At 25.2% G+C, this 10,235-nt stretch overlaps 1 long non-coding RNA gene across 1 annotated transcript; it reads left to right on the forward strand.

The window, feature by feature from the left end:
- The first annotated feature begins 3,922 nt into the window (after positions 1–3,922).
- Positions 3,923–4,611, forward strand: LOC135931703 (uncharacterized). Its single transcript, XR_010573132.1, has 3 exons — positions 3,923–4,017; positions 4,072–4,267; positions 4,471–4,611. It is a non-coding gene; the product is annotated as an uncharacterized LOC135931703 (long non-coding RNA).
- Positions 4,612–10,235: the final 5,624 nt, after the last annotated feature.

Consider the following 10,235-nt stretch of genomic DNA (forward strand, 5'->3'; position numbering starts at 1 on the left):
AACACCTCGATTTTTGTATTTATAAGTTTTAAAATCGATTCTAAAAAAATATCCTCAAAAAACATTTTGCGATTCCGAAAAGGGAAAGAGAGGGAATAAATAAATAAAACTTAATTCCTAATTAGTAGCTTAGTTATCTATTTTCTAAAATAATTTTAAAATGTCGTTAAATACTCGTGGTGCCAACTTGTCAAATCTTTTCTTTAACATTAATTTGTTTACTCTTGTTTTAATTTATTTTTCTTCACTCACACTCTTCTTTTTAAATATTCCTTTATAAAATAAAATACAAATAAGTTGTGGCATGCCTCTGGTTTGTTGGCCCGTAATTTCATATATCGATAACTTGCCGGTTCACATAACTTGTATTATTCCTTACACTTAATATATGTCTATACCATCTCAGTCTGGTCTTCTTTATCTTTTTCAGCAAAGAAGTCAAGATCATCTTCTTTTAAATTGATAAATTTAAGATATTTATTTGGTAAATACATTAATCTTTTACAAAATAACATTTCAAGAAATAAAATGCACAATCTCATTTAATATCAGTTAGCGTTTTAAATGTGCTGCTGAGAAGGTATATAAATGGACTTTTATATCCAGGTCTATTTAAACTTTTTTTGCAAATCCTCCTTCCCTAAAAATTTTTTAAATATTATTTTGACAAATTTTTTAAAATTCAAAACACTATCGATTTTATAAAAAAAACTATTTATTCATGTCTGCTAAAATACCTCATAGCACCAACGCATCTCATATTGTAAGGAGTAAGGAGTAAATATAAATGTATTTAATTTTTTGGAAGAATAAAAATGATCAAGATGCCAAGATTCGGAATAAGGAAAATGAGCCTAAGTTTGCAAAAACAAAATGAATAGGTTAAATTTTTAAGTTATTCTTATTGCAAATATTTTATAACTAATTTAAATCAGGTATCACCAAATAAGCCAACATTTAGTAGTGTTAAAAAGCCCGATTCGGGTCGATTTAAAATAAATGATGATCAAAATTATAACTAAAATAATATTATGTAAGTCTGGAGATTTTGCTCATGTTCTTGAATACAGGGGCCTTGAGAAACATCAAAATTGCAGAATACACAGAAGAGGATCATAAGATTAAAAAAATTTCCAATTTTTTTTGTAAAAATTAATTAAATTTAAATCAAATAGCCCTTTAATTTTCTAGACATAAAAAAATTAAAACCTTTATTGGCAACCAATATTACTGAAGAGCGATTAGTAGTTGTATTTGAGATAGTTAAAAAATTATTTGTTTTAAAGTATAGAAAATTATAAAGATTGTATTACATCAGATTATGTCAAATTTCTACAAAAATGCATTTTTAAATATCCTTTATCAGTTTAGATCATCCACATAGGATATTGATTAAACTTTTTACTATTAATAGAATATTAAATTAGATCGTTTTAATAATAATAAAAAATTAGTAACTTAGTTTTATTAGGACATGGCAAAAACATAACTGATCAATTTTAAAAATGTTTCCAAGGTATTTAAAAACACATCTCAATCAAAATTATATGTTAATGCTTTATTTTTGTTAGTATTACACTACTCAATCATTGACATAATACCCATTGTAATATCATTATAAATATTTTCTAGATTACATATATTTTATAATTTTGAATCCTTAAAAAGTATTATAAAATACAAATTATATCAACGTTATTATATATATTTGTAAAATCATTAAATCAACTTATTCCTTTTCAGCTATAAGTCAATTCTTATCTTCCATTTAATTTTAGAAACAAATTTGATCATTGTATATTTTTATATGTGGTATTAATCAAATGAAATCGTATATTTCAATTTTGTGAAGAAATGACTTAAATATTTGTTCTATGATTTTTTAACTGCCAACCCCCCCCCCCCCCCAAAAAAAAATATATCTGCCCCTCCCCCAGATGGATGAAGCTAGAATTGCGCCTGAAACCTCCTAAGTATCATTTTTAAAATTTATAAAATAAATAATTTAAAAAAAATAAAAAAATATTAAATAAGTATAGATGCAATCTTAATCCCTTTCGTTAGATAAATCCTGGCTGCGACACAGAATTTATAACTTGTAGATCACCTGAAAATAGTAACGCAAGTATTATTTAGCATATTTTCCTTTAGGGAAATGATTTCTGAGCTATAATCATTTGCTATTAAATTTGCTTTAATTTCACTTCTAAAATATGATGTCAAGTTTAAGGTAGACATTTTTGTGCATAATATTATACATAATAATATTTGTATATATATATTAAAATAAATAATTATTGTTTTCACAAAATAAAAATTGCCCTATTCATTTTTTAAAAAATTAAACTATATTTTCACATCTTTTAATTAGTAAATTAGATTTAAAAAAAATTGTCGAATATCAAATTTGTCGCTTTATGCCCGTCGCACACACTTCTTGTAAGGTCTTTGTAAGCGAATGTAGAATTCTTCCGGCAAATTAAATTGATACCTATCATTTCGTGAAACCCATATTTCGATAATAGCGATCAAATGCTTGGAATAGAAATTTGATTCTGTAATAATCGATCCGTTAATATTTTGTTTGGTGTTAAACGTTACTCCATCTGATTTTTGAATAATTATTCCCTTAAATTTTTAAAAATAATATATATAAAATTAATAATAAGAAGTAATATGTAGATAAATTTATTCCTTTGAAAAATGATCATTGTGTTTACTCTGTTACTTTTCCGAACAAATTAAATATTTATTAGCATAGTTTTTTATAATGTGTCTATATAATTTGTTGATTACTTCATCAAACGTACGGACATTTAAATTGACATCCTTTTCTGGATTATCGATGTCAAGTATTATCGCATGATTGTAGCGTCCCGTTACGTTCACTGTCAACTAATTATATTTATATATTTTTAAAGATGAGAAAATTGATTAATAGTTATTTTTTTTAAATCTAACAATGCTCAATCATTAATATGGCATAATACATTCGCTATAATGCAACAATGAATATTTAGAAAAATAAAATAAAATAAAAGTTAGCCATATATATTATTTATTTTGTAAATACGTTCGCTTGGCTCATTTCAATTTGGTAATCACTCTTATTGCTAAATTTCTTGCCAATTAGCGCTCTATCATCACTAGAAAAAATAGTATTCGATTGCACAACACTCTCTAAATAATTTGAGTTGGAGTTTGATTCGATCCTTTCTACGATCCCGTCTTCCGTTGATGCCAAGGGTATGCCACTGGATCAATAATTAAATGCGCATAATACATAATTATTATTTAATTTCCAATAAAAGCTATTTAATTAGTATTAATTACCTGAAAAAACACCCTAATCTATACATATCATATATATATGTATCTGGTGATTCGATCAGATCACAAGCATCATTGTAATCGATGTACGATTTTAACGGTCTACCACTCACTTTGTGATTATTTAAATATATTTAAAATTACAATTATATTGAATGATTTCCTTTAAAAATATTAAATTTTTAAAAACCAAAACTATTCTTTTTTAAAGTAAAAATTATTATTTTTAATACAAAAAAAATATATCTTAAGAATTATTATTTCTAACACAAATCTAAAAATTATTCGTAAATTCTTGCATCAATCATAATATTAATTTTCCAAAAAAAAAATTAATAATAATATAATGAAAACGGGGATCTTTAGATATGGATCGAAATGTGTTTCGTGGTATCCTGAACGTGATCACGTTAATTCCATTTTGAAAATTCTCGGTTGGGTTTGTGCTTATAGTTTTTTGCATTCCATTTCCTATTTTCAACACATAAAATCCAGTGTAATATTCCTTAACATAGAGTTTTTCTCCCACCTTCATAATTTCCATCTAGTTATTCAATTTTCAAAATTTAAAATTTTATCAAATTGTGAAGTATTAATACTGGAAATATAGGTAATAGGATAGATGATATTGCATGAATAGTCGGAATGTAGGTAATATATTATACACAGACTGGAATCCCATATCTGGTAAATTATTTATTTTTGATCTTTTTTTTTGAATTTAGAGAATCTTATTTTTAGGGAGTGAAAATGACAGTAAAAGAATAAATACACTGTAAATTTCTTACAATTGCCTGTGAGTTACATAAATAGATTACCCTGCAATTTTGTATACTTGGTCGCGAATTCGCGTTAACCGTAAATGTAGGGGTTAAACTTTTGATTTAAGCAAAACAGATACTTCTATTTCCCAAGTTCAAATTATATTCCGAAAGGGGTATATATATATATATTTTCTAAAATAATCAATTCATATTATATATTCTTTTTTTTAGAGAATCTTTAGCATAAATAATTTTTTTAGAAAATCAAAATTAATTATAGATGAAAAGAAAGAAAGAAGATAAAAAAGAATTTTTTTTTATGATTGAATTTTTTTTTATGATTATATAATAAATTTATCATGAAAAAAATGTTAAGGTATAACTTAAACCTGAGTGACGGCTTCTGGTATGAGAGCGAATTGGTAATTAGAAAAGTTGTAACAATGGTATTCCACATTATCATCGTGACTTAACAAACACATCACAACATTTTCTTTCAAGTTACGGATTGCTGCGGCTTTATTTGGAATAAACTTTTATTTTTTTAAAAAAATTGAATACATTTCAAATGGTATCGTGCAAATATGATCAACAACTTGGTGTTAGAAAAAAAAACGGAAACTGGTTTACATTTTTAATACTTTTTATTCGTTTATTTTCCACGATGACCCGCTTTTTAAAATCTCGGCTTTTTTTCGCAGGAAAACCTACAAACCCTTGTTATTTAATAAGAATATTAATGGGGGGGGGGGGGGGATACTAAAAAATGTCCCTTCTAGTCATTTAATTTTATTATTATGTCAATTAAAATTAATATTATATTAAAAAACATACCTTATCTTTTTTATAAGAGAAAATTTAGAGCAATAAAAAAAGGCAGACGATAATATAATTTACAAAAATCAATTTTTTAAATATAACTCAATTGAAATTTTGAATCGACGATTACTAATAAAAAGGTAACCTCAGTTTAAACATTAAAAAAATACGGTAAAACGCGCTCAATTTGTGTGTCCTATTATTAACTATTTCTTTTAAAAAAATATACCGCCAATTTTTCATATTAAGCTTAGTCATAAATTTATGTATATTACTGTTAGTTTTAACCAGGGACCCAGAGTGAACCGTAACAAACCGGTAAACCATTATAAACCGTTGTAAATATCTGAACCGTAACCGAACCGATATAATTATTTTTTGAAGGAGTAAAAAGTACCTTTATAAAAAAGGTTAAACCGGTTTAAACCGGTTCAGTTTTTATATTTTAGAAATGGAGATAATTTGAATATCCAGAATTATATAAACTTGCTCTTATAGTACTGGCGTTTCCCGCAACACAAGTCTCTGTAGAAAGGGCCTTTTCGGGACAAAATTTGTATTATCGTCACAACGAACAAAAAGTAGATCCATTTATATTAGAAAATATATTACTTATACGTTCAAATAATATATTTAAAAATGAGTTAATCATATATATATATTTTTTATATATAATTCATAGATGCTTATAATAAAAATAAATTAGACGATGGTATTGCTTCAATAAACAAAAAATTTCTAACCGTTATGAACCTTTATAATTAGCTGAACCGAACGTTTATAAATTTTTTCTTAAGAACCGTAACCAAAACGTAACCATTATAATTTTTTACATACTGAACCGTAACCAAACTGAATCGTTATAAATAACGTTTCGGATCCCTGGTTTTAACAAAGGCGTAACAGACATTCCCGCCTGGCGGAAAGCCCCAAGAGAGATTTTTACAATTACATCGACTCAAGTAATTAAAAGGAGCCCTATAAATAATATTTTTTTGCAAAGGGTTCCAATATTTTTCCTTACATCTTTTAACGTTTAATAGTAATTTTATGTACATTTTATTTCAAGGAAAATGGCGGATATATTTTTTATGCATGCGAGTTATTTTTCCATTATGAAAATTAAAGATTTCATTTATTGTTCTTATTTTAAATTAATTTTTAATTATTAAAGATTATCAATCTAGATATTTTTTTTTGTAATCAGTGTTTTAATCATATATAAAGTAAATAAGAATAAAAATAGGATATAATTACTAAAAAATATTTAATTTATTTTAAGTTAAAAATGTATTAAAAGGATATTATATATAAAATACTATTTACCTTGTTAACAATATCGCGATCCCATCTTTAAATAAATGAAGAATACATGTATAAATAATTTTTATTTTTATAACGAAAATGCATTAGGACACGATTCAGCAATCAATTTTTCAAATCTTATTTGCACAATTTATTATTTTTTTCTAGGGAAAGTAGGTTTTTTGATAGGAAAAACTATTTTGGCATAATTTAACTCAATAATTTTGTTCTGCCATTTGTGATATGATTTTTACTGTTTTTTTAAAAAAACTTATGTGAATAATGCCACATTTAAATTACTTTCCAGGACTTAGTTAGGCCTTACAGGAATATTATATATAAATGCATATGTTATATATATATACCCTTGATTGTCATACGATTTAGAGTGAGCTTTAAATATAAGTTTATTATAGAAAATATTTTATTGTGTTAATTTAATATTATGAAAATCAAACCCTATTTATATTTTTTTTAAAATATATTTGCCTTAATAGTCAAAAGTTGAGAGAATGAAGTATTTTACTTTTGACTTAGAGTTATCAATAATCATACATTCAAAAAGTGTAATTTAATTATTACGCTTTTCATTAATTGTTAATCAGATAAAATAAAGTGATCTGTTAGTACAAATAGCTTCAAAATACGTTAAAACTGAAGTTATATTATAAACCATCTTTTTCTATATTATGTTCTGGCTATAAGTTAAAATAGTTGAAAATGTATATATTAATTTTCCTTTTGTTAAATAATAATATATAACTAAATTGATTTAGTATAATTGATTTTCTTGTTGAAATAATATTCAAATGTTTTTTTTATATACAATTAACTTTTACCAAAATTTATGTTTATACGTATAAATTGTGATAAACATTATTATTTTATTACCACTTAAATAATTATCTTTAATTCGTGTCTAACTCGATTTGTAAATTCCTATAAAAACATAATTAAATAATTAAATTTAAAATATTCATACAAATTGAATTGCATTATTTTATTCATACGAATTTGATTTCTTTTCATATTCCCTAAATTTCAAATCAAAGAATATCGATAACAAATATTTTTTTCGAAGTCACCCCAAAGTGTTTATTAAATGTGCTAACAAATGAATTGTAATTATATTATTAATTTAAGATGTGTCAGGCAAGTTCTAAGATAGAAAATATGAATTCAATCGATTCAATTCTTAAAGTTTTATATTTCTATATTAAAAAGCCACAAGAAATCAATGCATTTGCCCATAAGATTAATGCTGTTAGTAAATGTTCTCAATATTAAATTGATATCGATGAACGTCTGTGTGTGATAAACTGATAGATATATTCATGTTTAATATCGAAATTTTTATAGGGATAGTATAATTTTAAGAAAAAGATAAGTACAGTCATTTCTGTGAATAGAGTTTTTGTCACAAGATTTAGAAATTCCACGTTTTTTATAAAGTAGATCTTGGCTTTTAACTTTGAGATACCACGTCAAGTCACAATCCATCAAGCATTAAAATGAACGTTTAGTTACTAACAAACATTGACAAGAATCAATAAAGGTTTAACAGAACCAACCAGTAGTTCTCGCCCTACGAACAGGAATTAGACAACAATGTTCCCATAGGCAGAACAACGACGAAAAGTCTCACCTGAGATATTCAAAAAAAATTAAGAAACCATTATCAAATTTTTACATCTGGTGAATGTACATAATTTAAAATAGCAAATAATTTTGATTTAATTACTCGTCGCTTTTTTTAAATCATAGATAGCCGGAGTTCACAAATTATTTTTTTAAAAAAAATCCAGGAGTTGGAAGATCAGGTATATTACAGACATCAGCTGATAATTCTATATGTTAGTGAACTATAAGCCGTTTTTCAATTGGTTGTTTAATCCATGGAGATTTTTGATAAGGCACTCAAAGAAGTATTCACCCCCCCCCCCTTTATATATATACAGATTTTATTTGAATTTCTTTCCTAATAAGATGTTATATTACCGCATTTTATTATCTTTTAAAAAAACAAGTTTTATTTATTCAATACAATATTTTAAACATTATAAAAGAAATAATTTTATAAAATGATATATCACCTTTTTGAGTCGCTAACATTGCCATACCAGTTAAAACTATAACCATGAATAGACTAGGATTCATTTTTTTTAATGATTTTTTTTTTTTTAAATTTGGGAAATAAGTTAATTTTTTAAAAAAAAAATAAGTCTAAAAAAGATACGATATCATATAAGTATATAATGTAATCTATTATTAATTCCTAATTAACTATATATTTATTTAGTAGGAATCTTATATGAATATTTAACAATCGTTTAAAACAAATAATTTAAGCCAAATATAAAAAATTATATTTAGCAGAAAAAACTATATATAAATGGGCAAATAAATTTTTGATTAATTATTTACAATCAAGGTAAGCTAATAGCGTTTAGTATACTCTTTTTTTATTATTATAGTAGATCTAAATTTAGGTGGGCTTTATTTTATTTTTGCTTAAAATATTAATCTTTGATAGGTGTATATTAGATCCCTGCATGATCAAATTTGGCAAATAACAAGTTATTTTGAATGGACTCTAAAATATTTTTCTTCTTAATTCGAGCTTGACTCACCGTGCTAAACTTCTGAATCAAACTCTGACTTCCTTGTATTAGAATCGCCTCGACGCAAAAAAATTGGATTTTTTTAGACCGGTAATAGCTTCGAAAAAAAGTTTAGTCGATTTGTGTATATGACCTGCTAATTTACTTGTATTCAGCCAGACCTGCCTTTTGTTATCCAAATATGGGAATTTTATCTCAGAAGTAATAGAATAGGTTGGATTTTATTGTTGATACTTGTTTTTAGAATTAGTTTAACACAAAGTATAAGTAATATATATCTCAAAATAGATAAAAATGTATATATATACATAGTAGCCAAAATGTCAGAGGGGAGGATATTAAGATGATTTTCCCTCATATATTTTATTAAAGATCTTTAGATTGTAGACTTTTAGCTATGTAAGATTTTTATAAAAATAATTTTGTCCTTTCAATTTTTTTTTTTATAAAAATGCTTTATTTTAAAAATTATTAACTTCTACTAATTTTTCTTTCAAATTCTTCTTTACAATGATATATTGTATACAATTTTGGAGGAAAAGGATATGAAGGTGTGTAGGGGGAGTGAAAATCTTATTATGATATTTTCTAGAATCAGCACACCCCTGGCTACTCCTAGTATATAAAATCCCAAAAAATAATGGTTATCGTTCAAATCTTTTATATAAGATTTAAAAAAAGTAAATATATTATAATAATAGTTCCTATTTAAACATTTGAAAGATTTTGTTAAAATTGGACTATTTCTTACCTCTAGTGTTATAAAACATTCCAAACCATCTTAAGTACACAAATTTATCTCAAGTAAATTAAGACTGATGGTATGACAACCATACCTTGGGCCCTCGGTTTCCCTTTTAACATAATCACTCTACTAACACAAGCAGAAACAAATAAGATCAGCAAATATAAATATTTACCTTACACAAACGACCATTTTTCGCCAAAGTTTTTAAAAAATCTAGGCACAAAAATCTGGCTTTTAAAGATTTTCTAAATCAATTATTCCAATTAAATTCTCTTAAATTTTTTTCGCAAATTCAATTTTATACCCGCTGCATCCATAGTTTTCTCTTTAAAATTTACGTCATCTCACCTTTGGTTATAATTTGCTTGAGATAAATTCAATCATCATTTTGGCCATAATGGATATGGATAAATTTTAAATTTGAGGTGGTATTTAATTGGCATTTTTGGTATTGCTTATAAAAATTTTATTCCATTTTTCAGGCAGGTATATGAAAACATTTCTTTATTATGATGCTTATCTATATAAATATGAAGTAACTAAATTATGTTCAATAACGACCATTTAAGAAAAATCAAAAATTAATCATCATCGACTTGCCTAGAATTAGGTTATTCTATACCCACCTCTTGTCAAAAATGACTTTAT

This window comes from Gordionus sp. m RMFG-2023, chromosome 1 (assembly GCF_954871325.1).
Source record: "Gordionus sp. m RMFG-2023 chromosome 1, tfGorSpeb1-WG-v2, whole genome shotgun sequence".
In the NCBI taxonomy this organism is placed as follows: domain Eukaryota; kingdom Metazoa; phylum Nematomorpha; class Gordioida; order Chordodea; family Parachordodidae; genus Gordionus; species Gordionus sp. m RMFG-2023.